This window comes from Electrophorus electricus (assembly GCF_013358815.1).
Source record: "Electrophorus electricus isolate fEleEle1 chromosome 5 unlocalized genomic scaffold, fEleEle1.pri SUPER_5_unloc_3, whole genome shotgun sequence".
Taxonomy (NCBI): Eukaryota; Metazoa; Chordata; class Actinopteri; order Gymnotiformes; family Gymnotidae; genus Electrophorus; species Electrophorus electricus.
Genome location: NW_023336127.1, coordinates 35,001 through 53,403, shown reverse-complemented (window position 1 = coordinate 53,403; position 18,403 = coordinate 35,001). Strand labels below are relative to the sequence as shown.

The window sequence follows — 18,403 nt, the reverse complement described above, 5'->3', positions numbered from 1 at the left end:
GTCTGGCCAGCCTGGCACTTGTCCTGACTCTTGGTTTTTTCCTCAGTCTTGCATACCCGGGGCACACGGTTGCACTGCAGCACCAGGGAGGGGGCAGTTGGAGCTGGGCACGCAGCTCTGCTCTCTACCTTATGTAAGGTCGCCCTCCTGATGAGCAGCGGATTGTGGCAGCTCAGGTCATGCTGGTGGTGTCGGCTAACTTTGACCTTGGAGTCACACTGGCAGCATTTTGATAATATATTATTTAAAGTTTATCAATTGATATCCCACAATGTATATTAATACACATTCTCTGAGATTAAACTATACAGCATTCTCCTTATCCAGGCTTAATCTGAACTGAAGAATTCCAGGCTGTGGGGAAAAACAATTAGAAACTTCAATGTAATATACAACTGATTTGACCATGTAACCTCAGAACTGTAAATCTAACAGACATTTAAACATTACATACAAGCTCCTTCTGTTTTCCCCACATATTTGATGTTTGTGAAGTTTTCTATGTTCTACCTTATTTACTCCATATAAATAAAGTTCTGTCTACATTAATAATGGTTTAGTAACAATATCTAGGTAATCCATCGAGGACACTTACCCTCTATCTGTAGACTCACATCACAGATGTCTTTACCACTACAGGTGCAGGTGTACAAGGACCTCTTAGTGTAATCAGCATCAGTGATGGTGAGGGAGAGATCTCCCTTCAGGTACTGATCATGGGACATGTGAAATCCCTCCTCTGACTGGCAGGATGTCTGGTTAAACTGAGCCAGTATGTCATGTGGGTTACGATATAAAGTCCATGTGACCAGACCAGAACACAGCTGAGTGCAGGGGAGAGTAGCAGCATCATGAAGATTCACCTTTACTGAAGGAAAAGAGCCTGAAAGACACATTAAGAAAAGAGAGTTTAAAACGTTAGTGGTGCTTGAAAGTTTAGGAACTCTTTAGAAGTTTCTATATTTCTACATATATATTAACTAAAACTTTATCATATTGTCAAACAAGTCCTGAAAGTAGAAAGAAAAACAAATCAAACTAATTAAACCAAATATTAGACCCAATATTAGTCTATAATAATATTATTTATAGAGGAAAATGACCCAATGTTTCATATCAAGGCAATAAATATTGTTTACAAGTTGATATTTATTATTTAGAATGTTATTTATTTTATTTGTCATATCCATGCATGATACAGCATATATAATACATCCCACACAAAAAATAATTCCCTACACAGCTGAACCACAGTGGCTTTTAATGAAAAAATATCAGATTGGTATTGATATCAGACGACATTCAAATGCAAGACATCGGTATCAGATGTCTATCAACTGGTATCATGCTGTCTCTATAAATACAGTAAAACTAAAAATATCAACCATTCACTCAGGCTACTTAAATATTCTTGGTTACTCAAAGATGCATTTCTATGTAAGAGCAGAACTGACTGATACTGCTCATTAGTACGGCTGCAGGGACATCTGTGCCTTCTATGTCTGTGTCTACATGACCATTCTGGTGATCTGGTGATCAGAAAGGGTTCTGAAATGCAAATCTATTAGCAGGAAATCTGACCAATGAAATTTATTAATTTTATGTTTCTCACTACGGGGGCGGGCCTATAGCAGCCTGAACCTTCTCAGTGTTCTGAAGAAAGGCTTACGACATTATTAGTAAAGCATCACTGTGTTCATGCTACCTTAGCCAGCTGACTATGAATGGGGTCTATGAGTGAGACAGACACTGTAGTTATACAGTAGGTACGACGAGCTGAGCATCCACAGTGAGTTATACAGTACAGTTCTCATGAATAGCAGCAATGCAATAAATATGTTTACAATCTTTTTAAATGTTAAAAAAATGGATGATATTGTTTATGCTGTGTAGCGCAAAATGAATTATTAAAAACAACCATCAGGATTTATAAATGTAATTAATTTGAATAATAATTGTATTAAATATAAAGAAGATTAAATAAAGATAAAGGTCAAGCCGGTACAATAGTCCGGTTAACACACCAAAGTCAAGGATGAAATTCTGATGACCTCAGAGAACCTGTTCTATCCACTTACCAGCTATGACTGTCAGCAGCTGTAACAGCAGAACACAGTGACACCTGCTCAGCATGTCTGAGGAGACAAAAGAGAACCCAGTCAGTACTGTACAGAGGAGCCAGGAGAACCCAGTCAGTACTGTACAGAGGAGACAGGAGAACCCAGTCAGTACTGTACAGAGGAGACAAGAGAACCCAGTCAGTACTGTACAGAGGAGACAGGAGGACCCAGTCAGTACTGTACAGAGGAGACAGGAGAACCCAGTTAGTACTGTACAGAGGAAACAGGAGGACCCAGTCAGTACTGTACAGAGGAGACAGGAGAACCCAGTCAGTACTGTACAGAGGAGACAGGAGAACCCAGTCAGTACTCTACAGGTAGGAGCAGCTGAGTAAATCTCACGGTGTTCACTACTAGGAAAAAAAGTCAGTCAGTCATTTACATTAACGTAATTATACCACCTGCCATAAAAGAAACAGGACTAAACTACTAAACAATATTAGAAACAGGACTAAAGCACCATCTATCCCACAGTAGAAACAGGACTAAACCCCACTACACATCAGCAGCACAGTAATCCTCTTTTACCAGAGGGGGTTAGTTCAGGGTCCAGAACATCACAGTCCTGCCTGCCTGTATGTTGTGTCACTGTTCAGCTCCCTTATTCCCAGCAGTCATGCTGTGTTTGATATTTCTGGCAACACTAAAGTGCTAATCAGACGGGACTCATGTTCCAGTCGTGTACGTAAAGCAACTTTACCACAAGACCTCTAGAGTGTATGACAGACTCGCACACAGGATCAGAAACCTCGGGATAAATTACAGACGTCAGTGGCTACTGGATTTACGTATTACTGTCTCACAGAAATATCCACGTGATGCGTAGCTTTCATTGAAAGAAACCACAGAATATTTCTCACACATCTGCACAGAATTCTGTTATTTAATGAAACCACTTATAGTAATAATAACTTGGGTTTGAATATTAGCTGGTTACATATATGTAGGGGAATTTACTTAAAACTTCTGAGAAGTCATTTGCCTCCTCAAGCACTTCCGTGATTGGAGACAAAAGCGCCCAAACTCTGATATGTGAACCCTGGATATTCGCCCGGGATTTAAAAACCCCTGAGATTACAGCAAACGGACGTTCATACCAGGAAAAAGGTGCAAGAATTCTTGCTGACGCTGCAGTAGGTAAAATGACTGACATGACGAGTAAAATCACTGAGGAACGAGGGAAATAATTACATTACCACACCTCGCCATGTCAAATGAATCCTGTCCGAAAGGTTTTAACACATGAGGTTCGGAACCTTGGTTCTGGGGACCCACCGCCCTTCACAGTTTTCCATCTGATCCAGCTCATGAAAGACTTGATGACCCAGAAAACCTGAAACTGTCCGCCAGTGGATGCACTGTTACCAGTCTTAAATCTACATGACAAGCACGGAAATAAACCTGAAACAGTTTTTCTTTGGGCTGATAAGATATTCCTGGCAACATGCAGAATCAATTAGTCTGTAATGCACCTATAAAACAGGAGTATTGTAACGGTCAGTAATTTGCGGACTGTCCCCTTAAGTTACGTTTACGTAAAAGGCGTGGGCACGTAGGCCACGCGGAAGAGTTGGTTTTGTACTGTACGTGACGGACGTTGCTGGATCCAGATCTTCATTTATCGTTATTTACTTCTTTAGTAACGCGTTATGAGCTTTGGATGTTTTTACAACTCATGTATGAGCTGTCTACAATACTCCAGGAGCGAGCCTGTGTCACGTGGTGAATAAACCAGCAGGTTTACTACTAAACTGAGTGAGTCTGGTCCGCATCTCCTCCAGGTGCTTCACACGCTTGTCTCTACCAGTTCCAAAGATCTGCTAATCTGGGTTGGAGTATAATTTAAACAGGACTAACTCCAAGCGTTACAGTATGTACTAAACTAGACAGTTACTGTAGGTGCAAGGCAGGTGTTCATAACTCGTTGGTGCAGAAGTGGAGAATGAAGCGTCTGAGACACACGGGGCTGGTTGTTCCGATACTCACAAGTCCATGACTCATATGGAGATGAGCCGAAGCGCCACAACAAGCAGCTACTCGCGTCTCCTCTCAGCTTCTCACACAAGCGCGATAATGTTTGTTAAGACTCTGGTCTGGTGCACGAGCTAAAGTCCCTCAATGAACACATGAACCCGTTCAACAGTCCGCGAGAACAATCAGAGTTCTTAGCAGACATGCAAACTTTAAAACAGCTGCACTAAATATTACATATTAACTTATTATCTATGCAGTTGGCTAGTTGCGTTCATAAATCAGACCTTCTGGCAGCTAGCGCGCATATTTGGACGGTAATCAGAAGTACAACGACATATAAACACTTTTAAACTCACCGCTAAATGTCGAACTTGAACCTGAAACACGTAATGTTTCATGTTTTCCTAACTATCAAAAAAAGGTTCATCACTCGAAGCTTCATGATGCAGCGCACAATACAGAGCGAGTCGTTCTACAATGATCACGTGACCACAGAGCCGGAAATAGAAAAAGCGTTCTGAATTTTCAACACTTTTAACTTTTGCCATCAAATAAGGTAGAGTATTTTATAAGAACACTATAATAATAATAATAATAATAATAATAATAATAATAATAATAATCATGTATTCTTTAATTTATAAAGTCATAAATTGATGGCATTTTATCAGTTTTATTTAGTGATAAGCTGTTCACAATTTAGAACTTAAATTTAAAATATATAAAATTGTTTTGCTCTTAAATCTGACTTAGTAAGATGTGTTCTGGGTGCATTCTAAATGTATTCTGAATATATTACTGTTTTATGTATTGTAATAGAATACATCACATTATTCAGCCATCAAAGTATTCTGACAAACCCTGGATGTATGTACCCACATCAGCAATGAGATTTTGAAGACATGCACAATAGATAACTAACTAACTACCTAAATAAATAAAGATCCCTTGCCAACCAGATGCACAGCACTTTGAAGTTTTGGCCACCAGATGCCGCTATTGTGCACTGTATCATGAAGCTACGAGTAATGAACCTTTTTTTGATACAGTTAGGAAGAAAGTGCCAGTGCGTTTGCCATCACTACTTACCACGCTGTGCCAAGCAGCGTTCCTGGGTCCAGCAAAAATCTTCTAAATCTTGTATACCATGTTAGTAATACTAGTATTATTATAATTTTAAATCACTATATGAGATAATGAGACATTATGAAATACATGTACATCTGCTCTGCTCCCAACCAGAGATATTATAATACAATAAAGACTTTGTCCTCCCTCACTGTCTGTGCAATTAAACACACTAGCTAACTTCCTCCCACTACCTACAAGTTTAGAATCAGCAGAACCTGGATGTAATCTAATAACCAATCAAATCATATGTGTTCTCTAGTCTGGCTGCATGTCTGTTTTTGAGGCCTGGGTTAATAGTATGACTAGATAAACACTGACTACTGAAACAAGAAACACCCTGTGGTGTTATTTTAAAGGGACCTTGGTTATCTTTGTGTCTGACAGGACATGTGGACCAGCTGCCCTCAGGGTGTTAGAGGTGTGCTGATCACATGGAACTTTAACATCTGCTTCTGTTCTGTTTTTTAATTGTTTACTGGGTAGAAAGTAATTGTTTACTTTGTACACTTGGTCATGAGTATCTTTAAATGTATTGCAAACATCCATGGAGACTATCCACACTCCCAGGAGCCTAACCATTGACTACTTGTTCAAGTGCTTGCTTATACAACTATACAGTAATTTTAGAAACCATGTATATTTATTTGAAAAAGGCATTTCTTTGGCTTTGACTAGAGAAAGAAAGAATCCCTATTTGTGAATCTGGCATAGTGCTGACCTGTTATTGGTACTGTACTGATCTAGTTCTGACCTAATACCTGCATAGTAGTGACACAGTACTGACCTGGTACTGACATAGTACTGACCTGGTACTATCTTGGTTGTGGGTCTTGTGCTTGTACAAGTTTTTGTTGCTGGATTTGTTATATGTGTCAGTATCACCGCTGAGTTGAAAATATCCAGCCAGGCATCATCCTGAGGTGAGAAACTGAGCACTGCTGAAGAGATACAGGATGAGGTCTGTACTACATATGTAATGATGAGATACAGGATGAGGTCTGTACTACATATGTAATGATGAGATACAGGATGAGGTCTGTACTACATATGTAATGGTGAGATACAGGATGAGGTCTGTACTACATACGTAATGATGAGATACAGGATGAGGTCTGTACTACATATGTAGTGATGAGATACAGGATGAGGTCTGTACTACATATGTAATGATGATGAGATACAGGATGAGGTCTGTACTACATATGTAATGATGAGATACAGGATGAGGTCTGTACTACATATGTAATGATGAGATACAGGATGAGGTCTGTACTACATATGTAATGATGAGATACAGGATGAGGTCTGTACTACATATGTAATGAGATACAGGATGAGGTCTGTACTACATACGTAATGATGAGATACAGGATGAGGTCTGTACTACATATGTAATGATGATGAGATACAGGATGAGGTCTGTACTATATATGTAGTGATGAGATACAGGATGAGGTCTGTACTACATATGTAGTGATGAGATACAGGATGAGGTCTGTACTACATATGTAATGATGAGACACAGGATGAGGTCTGTACTACATATGTAATGATGAGATACAGGATGAGGTCTGTACTACATATATAATGAGATACAGGATGAGGTCTGTACTACATACTTGATGATGAGATACAGGATGAGGTCTGTACTACATACTTGATGATGAGATACAGGATGAGGTCTGTACTACATATGTAATGATGATGAGATACAGGATGAGGTCTGTACTACATATGTAATGATGATGAGATACAGGATGAGGTCTGTACTACATATGTAATGATGAGATACAGGATGAGGTCTGTACTACATATGTAATGATGATGAGATACAGGATGAGGTCTGTACTACATATGTAATGATGATGAGATACAGGATGAGGTCTGTACTACATATATAATGAGATACAGGATGAGGTCTGTACTACATACTTGATGATGAGATACAGGATGAGGTCTGTACTACATATGTAATGATGATGAGATACAGGATGAGGTCTGTACTACATATGTAATGATGATGAGATACAGGATGAGGTCTGTACTACATATATAATGAGATACAGGATGAGGTCTGTACTACATACTTGATGATGAGATACAGGATGAGGTCTGTACTACATATGTAATGATGATGAGATACAGGATGAGGTCTGTACTACATACGTAATGATGATGAGATACAGGATGAGGTCTGTACTACATACGTAATGATGAGATACAGGATGAGGTCTGTACTACATACGTAATGATGATGAGATACAGGATGAGGTCTGTACTACATACGTAATGATGAGATACAGGATGAGGTCTGTACTACATACGTAATGATGAGATACAGGATGAGGTCTGTACTACATACGTAATGATGAGATACAGGATGAGGTCTGTACTACATACGTAATGATGAGATACAGGATGAGGTCTGTACTACATATGTAATGATGAGATACAGGGTGAGGTCTGTACTACATATGTAATGATGAGATACAGGGTGAGGTCTGTACTACATATGTAATGATGAGATACAGGATGAGGTCTGTACTACATATGTAATGATGATGAGATACAGGATGAGGTCTGTACTACATATGTAATGATGAGATACAGGATGAGGTCTGTACTACATATGTAATGATGAGATACAGGATGAGGTCTGTACTACATATGTAAGCTGCGTCACATCCCAGTGTGCTTCAACGAGGGTGAAAAGACTGATGATGATGATGGTGATGATGATGATGGAATATTGGAGCACTGTGTTGTAGAGTAAATGTCTTTCAACAAACATTTTAGGTATAAACGTCAGTGCCTTCAGTGTCCTACTTTGGAACACTCTTCCTATATGACTGAATAATTATATGTTCCTGTAGGCCTGAGTAACTTTTACTCTGTATGTTCCTGCATGTTTGAGTAATTATTATTGCACTGTATATTCCTGCATATCTGAGTAATTATTATTATTATTATTACTCTGCATTGTCACGGTTGTCCCCTCCCTGTCATCTCGGTCACTTTAGCAATCCTGTCATGCTCTGTTTTGGCTTTACAACGTGGTTTTCTTTCCATGAGCTTCTTTGTTTTGATTTTTCTGTTACTCCCCCTTGTCTGGTTGTTCTGCCTGTTTTCTCCTGTTTCTAGTTGTTCCTTGTTAATTCGTGTATATATTCCTTGTTAACTCGTGTGTATATTCCTTGTTAACTCGTGTATATATTTCTAGTGTCTCTCCAGTCTTGTCGCTGGTTATTGTTCACTCAGCTTGTGTTCATTGTACTAAGCCTCCATTTATACTAAGGTCCTATCATGTTTGCTGTTCATGTCGCCTGTGTTCTTCATTTCATGTTGTTGCCTTGTAACCTGTTCCCAGTTGTGTTTCTGTCAGTGTGTTGGTTCTATCATGTTTAGCTTTCATTTTCTTTATCTTTTGTGGGTCTGTCCGTCTCCACATGTTGACTCATTCCACTGACCCTGATTTTCTGTTCCAGTGTGTTCCAGAGAGCTTGCGTCCTCTCATTGGCCTGTTCCAATATTCTCCAAAACGCCGCAGAGCACCATTGGTCTGTTCCAATGTGCTTCTCCAATTGTTATTGGCTCTCCCGTTGCTGTCCCAGCACCCTGCCACACTTCTGACTTACAGCATTTGGTAAGTGAAGCCAGGCTCCCTTTTTTACATTTTCCCTTCAATTTGTTGCGCTCAATTTCTTTCTATGGCTTTTATTCCCCATCTCGGTACGTCCAGACTTTACTGTAAAAGTTAGATTTAATGGGCAAAGTTAGTGGCCAGACCGACAGACCGAGCTAACTAGCTGCTCGTTAACCTGTCTGTGTCGGACACAGTGCAAGTTTTCTCTCAGACATCTTGGTTATCAGTTGTGGGTGAATGAATGAATGAAGTTAATGAAGTCATTTCCACTTCATCTGAAGTTAACATTTGCGGTACAATGACCTGTGCTACTGAAAATGACTGATTGATATTTCAAACAACAATTAAATAGCACTTAAGCTTCACTAGCTGGGGATACAGAGTTATCTGGTTAACTGCAAAGAAGCTCCTTTTGTCAAAGGAGCTCCATTTTCAAACACATGTTATTGACACAGTCCTGAGTAATGTACATTAATGCTGATTTAAAAAATGTTTAGGCATCAATTTTAGCATTAATTTTGGTTTGTTTCTCTTGATCCCTTAGAATGTTTTCCAAACTGGCATCTCCATATTCCAGGCCAGCACCTGTGAGGGTGAGGTGAGTGGCTACATATACAGCTGAGAGAGCAGAGACATACACATTAGTGGAAGGTGTGCTGGTTAAGTCCACCAAGAGGGTTGATACTTGTGCTCGCTCTGACGGGGAGCATTTTGTAGTGGCCCATTTAAAAAAAAAAAGATGATAGTCATCGAATTGGTTGTCTTATTTCATCAATGGCTACAATTGATCAGAAAAATATGGCAGCTCTAAAATGTATTTCAGTCCATCCACAGGAGTGTTTATAACAGATGAGGTCACAGTATCTTCAGATCTGGAAGTATAATGCCGCAATGCTGTCTGTCCTCCCTCCCCAGCCTATAAAGACCTTCCTGACTGGAAAGCAGACTAGTGTGCACTCTCAAGGAGGGTTGTCAGTGTAAGTATTATTTGTAAAAATATTAGCCTAATTAAATATATGCTATGACCCTTAGTGTCATAAGAGATAAATTTAACCTTAATCTTAATCTGCACATCTTATACCGACCATAACAAACCATTACTGAAATGACAAACATGATACTTGCACAAATGTTTGTTTTTAAACTCTAAACTCGATTGACTGTTTAAATCTTGTCCATTGGTGTCCTCACAATAGCAGAGTGTAAATGAATTTTATATATTGTATCTAAGAACATTTATATAAATACTGTCTATGAAATCATTTCCAAATATCATATGGCTAACAATACACTTTCTTACATAAACTGTGAGTCAGGGAAGCACCACAGCAAATGTTGATTTTGCCTTTTAATACAATGGCATCTTCAGTATTTGAGAATGTAATTGGATGTGGTCTATTAATTATGTATTAAAACAATTAATATTATGTTAAATAGCCTCGTCTTTTTATTATTAATTTGTTTTTTAAAGTTGACTACCATAAAACTCCAAAAGATGGGGCCGTTTCAGCCCGACCACTTGGGCTGCTTCCAGGAAAAAAGCACGCATGTGTCTCTCTGGAGAGAAGTTGCACTACACAAAATCAGCCTGTCGGATGACCTGGAAATCAGCCATCTCTATATTAGAAAAAAACAAAGAAGACATTCAGTTTAGTTCCACTACCCATACAGCTATGAAGGTAAGTCAGTTTTTTCTCTCTTTTTTCCTAAATTGTAAGTTTGTAAAGGTGCAGGTGGAAAAGGATTAAGAAACTAAAGATTTTTATGGGCTAGCCAAAATAAACTTACAAGGTATAGCAGCAGCTGTACCTTTGGGACAAGTCCAAATTGACTCAGGAATGTGCTATCAATCATTTTATGTCTACACAACTATAATTTACTTATTCCATGTGCCAATGCAAAGCAATATGATAGATATTTAAATGAGACCTAATTGGCTACTGGCTGAATCATAAGAGAGTATTCCACAAAATTGCTTGTTTTTGCAAGTTACACTGGCCAACCAGCAAAAATCTATACACTCTCCAGCCACCTTAATAGAAACACCTACCTTGTAGATACAGCTTGTAGATGTACAGCTAAAGACTATATCCTGTCTGTTTCCATACACGGTTTAGGTTAACCATCATCTAGTACATTATGACTCGTCCATTTCTGATCACAGGTCAGCAGTATTTTATTTTTCTTAACCTACCAATGACACTGGCACATATGAAACCCCGGCAACACTACTGTTACTGATGTTTCACAGCCATGCCACTGCCATGACAGTGCTAACACTTTGTTGAAAATGGTTTATAACCTAAACAAATGCCTGGTTAGCAGTGTTCAGAAACTGACCATTGATGATCTGAACTCTGTAAAATGCAGTTAGAAGCTTGGACAGGTACATAACAGTACGCATACAAAAATATTAACTAGCTAAAGCCTATTTGTATCTGGGTAAATGAGACAATGCCTCAGCCCTTTGTTAATATTATGCTTTTATAATCACTGCGTTAAGATAATGGTGTGTTTCTCTTTCCATAGGTTCACAGATAGCGTTAAACTTCATATTTCCTAATGTGACAGACGGGGGCTAAGCAGGACACCCACACGCATGCAGACTTGAGGGAGGAGGGGCCATACCGGGACAGAGCCCCCCCTCAAGGGCATGACTCCTGGCGCGTCAGCCTACCGGGCTGCGGCCCCGAGACCAACGCCAAAAGGTGACGTTGAAGGACCAGACAACCCGCCACGGGCCAGCGCAAACAGGGCAGCGGGGGAAAGACAGGGACCAAGACGATGACAGACAGGGACGCACACACTAACAGGCACAAAGAGGAACAAATCGACCGGTACATTTAGTGTAATCGGGACAGACACGATGACAGGCACAGGCACATGAATGACCCCACACAAATTCAAGAGCCCAGGGAAGGGGGGAGGAACTCCAGCCAGTCCCCCAGTCGTCGGCTGGGTCAAAGACTGACCATCCTGGTGGGAAGTGTCCCTCGCCAGCCTAGGTAGCGGCCACTGTCCCAGTTCTGGTACTGGTGCCTCTGCCTTTTTGCCTGTACAAGGCTTCGGCGTAGGTGCATACGCTCTAGAGCTCCTCGCCTCAAGCGGGGGAGTGTCCATATTTGACAACAGTGCCTCCCTGCTAGCCGCCTCTGTTCGCTAGCTCGCACCTGGGCGGCGTGTCCTGGGCGGTGCCTTGGGTGCTGGAGGCTCCTTGCTGTGTGAACTTTTGGTGTCGCCATGGGAGAGAAGATCCCTATGAGGGTACTCTACCTCCATAGAAGTTTCCTCCTCACAATCGGAACAACTTTCCGACTGCAGACAGACGTCGCTGCACTCCTCTGTCTCTCCATAATCTGTGTCTCCCATATGATCGTCCAGATAGGGATCGTAGGACCCAGCAGACTCCATCTCCCAGTAGCGGTCCTCCTGATCCGGCTGTTCTCTGCAGGACTCTGCGCCGTTCGATCCCAGACCATACACAGGGCCCCCCCAAAATTGTTCAGCAGGTTCTTCCCTCCCGGTAGTTCCTTGGAGCGAGGCCAGGATGAGGGAAGGCCTCTCCGCTGGACAGTATGAGTCCACAGAGTCCGACTCCGAGTACTGGAAGGCGTTGTACTAGTCCAGGTCCCCCGCCGGGGGTTCCATACACCTCCCCTGCTTCCGTACCTGGATCTGCACCTGGAGTCAGGAGGGTGCCCAGGACCATGGGAGACCTCGCTACACGTGCTGTGGGAGGGCATTGACTTCCCTTCTTTCCCTTCTTCTTTTTGCCTTTCCCAGGCATCCTTGGTAGGTCGGTGTTGCGGGGACGAGGCACGTCGAGCATAAGCATACGTTTTATTTACACATTAAACATACACGTATTAACACTTGGATCAAACACCGACAACTTTGACGATACGAAACGAGACTTATATACACTCATGACAACTACACACAACAAGGGTCAGGTGCACAACACAAGAGGGCGTGGCAATACGAACACACAGACACACACACGCACGCAGACTTGAGGGGGGGAGGGGCCGTACCGTGACACCTAAAAGTAAGATGAAGCTTTCATAATAATCTGTGACTGTTATAGTATTTAGCTATAGCTGTTAGTAGTGATACTGTAGCCTATTAAGGTAACTTTTTGTCAAATTTCTTATTTTGTTTGTCTTTTGTTACACTGTTTGCAGGTTTAACAGCTGGTGAAACACTTGACGGTTTGTGTAAGTGCAATTTGATACAAATTCATAATTCATATCATTGACATGTGGGCCTAATTATGTACTGTATGGAGTGACCTTAGTATGACATGATGGAAATGAATGTGTTTCTGTTCTCATGCTTGTTTGCAGGTTGCCATTACACCTGCAGTCAGTAGATCAAGATGTAATAAATTAACTTATAGGTGTATATGGAAGCACCAGACAGCTCATTCGTTCTTTCAGTAACTGTTCAAAATGCACTCTTCATATAAAGCAGGGTCATATGAGTTGAAAGAAATCACATAAAATGTTTACAAGCATTTAGTATCATTTAGTTAATAGACATTGTTTGCAAGATAAAACGTATTGTTTTAGACATTTCATAAGTTTAAATATTTCTCTTTTGTGTTTGTATGTCCATAGGTCTGCCAGTTCCATTAAAAGTGAGTAGAAAGTTTCTGCATAACTGGGGTTCCATTTCTGCATAACTAGGGTGGTTCTGAAGTTACTGAGATTGTTCATTATATGAAAATATCAGTGTACTTGAACATGTAAATTAACAATACATATATGAAATTTAAATGCTTTTATCATATGAGCATTGTTGTGCACAGACCAATGAATCTTGACCTGTACTCAGTGCAAGACATGTTGGTTAGTCACCTAACTTCAGAATGCATAGTCAGTTAACTTCAGAATGCAGTCTTTTTACAACTGGTCATATGTCATATTGGATTCTGTTTAAACACATGTAACGCAAGGGATCCCTAATGCATATGTATACTCAGGGTATTTGCTGCTAATAAAAGGGTAAACACACTAAGAACATATTAATTCATAACGGATAACGCATAACATAATTATGAAATTTTGGTCCACAGTCAAGTTCCCCTCTATGCTGGACTTTAGCCTGAGTATTATTGACACTTACCTCTCTATTTTCACCTGAGCATCTGTATTTGATAGAGACTACAAAGCACTTCTGTAAGTCACCAAATGCTGTAAATGTACACTGATGTCCACATTTATATTTCTGTAGTTTCAGATTACCTCACGTCATCTCAGTGTCAAGAATTACATTTGTGGCTTGGCCTTTTTTTTCCATCTTAAACACTTCATAAAACTGTCATGACTTTTTACCATCTCAATGTACATGTGCAGGGATAATGCAAAACCTTCAGTATTCAGCCACCAGAGCAACTGTGGCGAGTCTGAATGTAAGATGAATTAAATGAAGTAATTTGACTCAAGCATTTCTGTGAAGAATTTTGGCTCTTATACAATGATGACGTAATGTGGGGAAATTATTTGGCTCTCACACAGTGACATTAGAAAAAAGACAAATGACAAGTATAGAAACACTGGGGGTAACTGCTAACTGTCATGGAACGCTCGCCTCCGCGAGTCACGTGGTTTGGCCCGCCACGTGCAGCGGGAGGATCTGTGTTTATGGCCACGCCTGCACACACCTGCACCTCGCCTTGTCTAAATGTATATAAACCCGTGTCAAAGTGTGCAGTGTGTTGGTCATTGTTGATGTAGCGTGTTGATGTTTGTTTGTTAGCGTCCAAATGTGATATTAGTAACCTTGTTTGACTAGCTTGTGTTAATGTTAAAGTCATTAGTGTTAAGTGTGTCTATGCTGGTTGTTAATGTTATTTGTGAGTGCCACCATCGTCTTTATGTTTTGTGTCATTAAATGTTTCACAAGCCATGAGAAGTCTGTGCGTCCTGCTCCACGCCCTTCCGTGACGTTACAGTAATGAAAGGGGGCAACTTGGTGACATTAGATTAAAAGCTGACTACAATATGTCTCAACAGCTAAAATATCATGTTTAAACAGCATTTATGTAGGGTAGATTTAAAAATCAGTTTATTATTTTTATATGACCTAAATCATGGACTATCTATTAGTATAATAAATGTGGTTGCTAAGGTGTTACCAATTTGCTTCTATGGTCTTGATAGGTGGTTGCTATGGAGTCCCTAGATGGTTGTTTTGGATGTTGCCAAGATGTTGCTATGGAGTTGCTAGGGTAAATGTTGTGGGATATTTTGTTGTGGGGGTAAATTTGGTTGAGGGTTAAATGGCTGAGTGGTAGTTGAGGATGAGGGGTTGTTTAGTGTTTTTTTAATGTTGATGCTGTGAAATATCAAATGCAGTTTACATATAAAATGAAATCCTGAAATACTGTTGAGCCATTCCCAGGTAGTTGCTATGTGGTTGCTGTGGAGTCCCAAGTGGTTGCTATTGTCTTGCTAGGTGGTTGCTATAGATCTTGATAGGTGTTTCCTATGGTATCCCAGGTGGTTGTTAGGGTATTACAGAGTGGTTGATATGGTCTCACTAGGTTGTTGCTGTGGTATCTCAGGTCACTGCTATGGGTTCCCAATTGGTTGCTATGGTCTTGCTAGGTGGTTACGATGGAGTGTCAAGTTGTTGCTAGTGTGTTGCTATGGCTGTGGGGTGGTTGAGGATGAGTGGGTATTTACCTGTTGGGGTAGTTGTGATTGAGGGCTATTAGTGTAATGGTGTAACTGTTGTTGAGGGGTTTTTAAGCTGTGGGGGAATTTGTTGAGGGCAATTTGGCTGATTTGGTTGTTAATGAGGGACTGTGGGGTAATTTGTGGTGATGGCTAATTGGCTGTGGCGAATTTGAGGCTGAGGGGTTATTCAGCTGTTGGATAGTTGTTTTTGGTTTATTTATCTGTGGAGGTACCAGTTTCAGCAGTGTGTGCTGTTTTGGTGTTATGGTATGAGATTTTGAGTGTTGCCAGTATTTTATTGTAAAAATCCTTTAGGCATTACACTCATACTGTGTACATCTGCACCTGTATCAGTCTAGCACACAGAAAACAAAATGAAAAACCTTTCACAGTTTCCAAAGAGTTCCATGTTTAATGTGTAGATTTGTACAGCAAGTTTAACACAGTGAGGTTATGATTGCATTGTGTGTGTGTGTGTGTGTGTGTGTGTGTGTGTGTGTGTGTGTGTGTGTGTGTGTGTGTGTTCGTGAGGTAGTGTATACTGCGAGAGATGTAACGTGTGTGTGTGTGGGTATGTGTTTTATACTCAGCAAGGATGTGTGTATTATGATGTTCACCAGTTGTGTGTGTAGAGGAGTGTGTGTTTCCCTGCAGACTCTGGTGTTGCTCCAGGACACAGGAGGCTATCCTAGCTCTCTCACACACACTGAGGAATGAGACCACCAAAATCTAAACCCTGCATAGAGGGACTCAGTGAATGTGGGGTGGAATGTGTGTAAGTGTGTGAGTGTGTGAGAGGAGACACTGTAGAAGGACAGAGTGCTGGCAGGCCAGTCCAGATACACTCCTACTCTGTTGGAGCTGGAGGTGGGAGCAGAGATGTCAGTTCTCTTCTTATTGTGCCAGACAGTGTAACTGTTGTCATAGCAGTACAGACTCTAGGACTTTACATTGAATCCAAACACACAGTCATCTGTGACTCCTTTCCTGCTGATTCCTTTATATGTCACTGCTATAGCAGCATCTTCACTCCACTCCACCTCCCAGTAACAGCATCTATATACTGGTCTATGGTCTATATACTGGGACCAGATAAACAGTGTGGTGGTCACATACAGCCAGTGAGGGTTCCTGGATGCTCTATTGGCATTTTTATAGATGCATGACCATGGTCCAGGATTTTATTTCCTCTTGTAGGGCAGGTAATGTACTGCTGGACATCTTTGAGAGTCTCTCTCATATTACAATGATTAAAATCTCCCATTATGAAGTTTGGGGTGCCAGGAGAGAGAGTCTGAAACTTGTGTATGACTCTGTAGATCATATCAGCAGTGTGTTTCATGTTGGCTTTTGGATGTTGTCACGTATGTCCACCCTCCTGGCGTCACTGTCTCCGTGGTTTCCCAATCGTGTCTGTTTTCTTTTACTTCCTAGTTGTTCCATTTCTTGGTTTCATTTTCTCTGCCCCTCATCTGTTTTCCACACCTGTTCCTTGTTTCTAGTCTTGTTAAGTTCCTGATTTAAACCCTGTCTTACTCTCTGTGTCTTGGCTGTTTATTAAATGTGGTTGTATTGGATGTTTGAATGTTTGGATATTTTTGAAAGCCCATATCTGTATCTGTAAGTTTGTACTCTGTGTATCCTAGTCTGACTGTTTGTCTTAGCCTTCGTGTTTCCAAGCCTCTGTTACTGCTTGCTTCCCTTGTTTGCCTTCATGTGTTTTGGTTTATAATGTATCCATGTAAATCTCTGTGTTGGCTCTATGACCCTGGACTATCCTAACGACTACGACTCTGGATTTGCCCTTAATAAAGCTCGCTCTTCTCCGCACATACGTCTGCCTCCTTACCACTCACTGTTACAGATGTACACAAACAGTTAAAATATTTGAGGAAGCACACAGAAAAAATTAAATGGACACACCAACGCAGGTAGATGTTCAATGTGTGCAGTGTATATGGGAATGGAAAGCTGGTTCTCTCTCTCTGTGCCACCAAGACGGTTTTACGTGGTTGAGCGCCAGTGAGTCGTGAGAACAGGCATTTCCCTTTTTATGTTACCGGTTGTAACTTTAGTAACTTTTTTGTTTATACATCAGATTAGATTAGTTAACTCTTTCCTCTCACCTGTGATACAACCTCCTCACTCCTAGAATTAGTTCCCCCTTCAGCTGCTTCAATGGTTTCCCCTTTTCCCCCTGACACATCTATTGCACTTCACTCGTGTTCTCTCACCACGACTCTTGTTTGATTAATAAGTTTAATTCGTTGGTCTTGTTTGGTTGATTAGATAGTAGTAGATTGCTGGTTGGGCATTCCCACAGGTTGCTTAACACAGTTTCACTTTTCTTTTTTCGTTATTAGCCTAGTTAGCTACTTTTATTCACCACAAATCATCAGTGATCATTTTCACATGGTTATGATAGTTATAGTGAGTCTAGTGAACTAGACACTCCTGGTCATTAATAGAATCCTAGTCAATGATTGTTTTTCTTATCTCTGCTTATTCAATAAACATACTTTGATTATAACGTCTGCGAGCCCAGAGTTATATTATAATGTTTGGTAGACGCCCGCAATAATGACATATCAGATTGGCGACTCTCGTGATTCGAGACTGAATTATTAATCACTAATAAATTATTTAAAATTCATTAAAAAATGTCCCTGTTAATCAGGGTCGTGCCCCAATTAACCTTATCATCTGTTACTGACAATTTATTAAAATGTTTAACCGCTACACTTTCATACACACACACACACACACACACACACACACACACACACACACATTGACACACTCTACACCTTTCGCTTTCTCTCACACAAATACTCTTACACACACTACATTTC

At 40.6% G+C, this 18,403-nt stretch overlaps 1 protein-coding gene and 1 long non-coding RNA gene across 3 annotated transcripts in view; both read left to right on the top strand.

Annotated features, from left to right (window-relative positions):
* Window positions 1-8,822: 8,822 nt before the first annotated feature.
* Window positions 8,823-12,645, top strand: LOC113569214. Of its 2 annotated transcripts, none has more exons than XR_004775689.1 (6): window positions 8,823-8,868; window positions 9,413-9,466; window positions 9,793-9,845; window positions 10,340-10,547; window positions 10,986-11,032; window positions 11,398-12,645. It is a non-coding gene; the product is annotated as an uncharacterized LOC113569214 (long non-coding RNA). The 2 variants fall into 2 exon arrangements; XR_004775690.1 differs by having other exon boundaries at window positions 9,784-9,845.
* A 359-nt stretch (window positions 12,646-13,004) lies between these two features.
* The window catches only part of LOC118240893 (myb-binding protein 1A-like protein), a 9,374-nt gene continuing 3,975 nt past the window's right edge, over window positions 13,005-18,403 (top strand). The window contains exons 1-2 of the mRNA XM_035523439.1: window positions 13,005-13,085; window positions 13,488-13,507. The gene's annotated coding sequence lies outside the window, so the exon portion shown is untranslated. The remainder of the gene's footprint in view (window positions 13,086-13,487; window positions 13,508-18,403) is intronic.